We start from the raw sequence: 1,373 nt of genomic DNA on the forward strand, positions 1-1,373 counted from the left end.
AGCATACATACATACACAACGACACATAAATCCACCATCTCAAAAACAAAACAAAATACAACCATCGACACAAACGTCAGAAAAAAATCCATATCATTCCACTCCCACCGTTAACCAAAAACATAACCAACCAACCAAGTGTGTTCTTAGTTTTCCAGTAGTTGGATGTTGCTTGTCGTTCCTTTCTCCATTCTGCTTACCTCAGCAGTTGTTTTTGCTCTAAGACAGGTTTGTCCCGTTCCTATCTTTGGTTAGGTCTCCTCCTTCCTCTAACTCTAATTTACAAATATTTTTTTTTGGGTAAGTGTTTTGCTGCGCTCGCAACTGCATAAGGTCATAGCCCGGGATACATTAAACATTTTCAGTTGGTAGGAAATTTTGACTTTTGCCCGGGTGGCGGCTGAAGCCTACTCTTATCGATTTTAGACCACCAATCGATCTTTAATGTGCGCAACTTGCAGACGGGTCCTCCGAGATTTTTCGCCCTCGTCCAAGAAGGCTAGGTATAGATCTTTCCTTCAAGAAGATCAGAGATTAGGAGTGTCGCTGAAAGACAGCAGTAAGAAAGAGCCAAGAAGTAGCAGTAGAACGGCTGCAGAAAGAGTCAGGAGCCCAGAGGAGCGGGCAAAGGAGGTGAGGGGGTTGGGGCAGAAAGTAGAGACGAAAGCAGACCGCAGAACATTGCTAGAGAGCAGGGTAGGAGGTGAAAGGAGACAATTTTAGAGAAGTCAGTTGCTAACCGGATTCGTACCCGGGACCTTTGAATGAGAGGCAAACACCTTAACCTCTAGGCCACGAGAGCCCCCTAAATGCCTTCACCTTTTCTACTAGAACATGGCGTTTGATACGCTCAAAGTAGTTCAGTTTTAGTTTCATTAAGTTCTGGAGGAGTGCTGGTATTGCAGTACCTATTCTTCTTAGCACTTCGGTATTCTTTATTTTCTGTCTCCTGGATTTTCTCAGAGTTTTTCTACATTTCATTTCGAAAGCTGTAAATCCTCTTTGTATATCTTGTTCATTTTGTGTCTATGCTTTACATCCATGTATTGCAGTGGAGTAATACGGTCCTTTACAAACCAACCAAGTGAAAATAAGCAACCGCATTAAGTATCGACTGAGAACACCCCCCCCCCCCTCCATCACAACCCTCCTTTCTACTCGTCCTTCGTCCCCAACAGTAAATGTCAGTTTCCTGTTATCAAGCTGATACAGCATCTCCAGGTCTCTCCACATTTGACATAACGTTAAGAGGGGAAAGCACTCATAATTTAAGGTTACGCGCGACTATAGAATTAAGAAATGTAATACTCTGGCGTCTGTAATGTAGCGGTCAAGCCGTTACCTACAAAAGACGGGAGTTCGATTCTCGAGTT

The sequence above is a fragment of the Aplysia californica genome, unplaced genomic scaffold (assembly GCF_000002075.1).
Source record: "Aplysia californica isolate F4 #8 unplaced genomic scaffold, AplCal3.0 scaffold00054, whole genome shotgun sequence".
NCBI classification, from domain to species: domain Eukaryota; kingdom Metazoa; phylum Mollusca; class Gastropoda; order Aplysiida; family Aplysiidae; genus Aplysia; species Aplysia californica.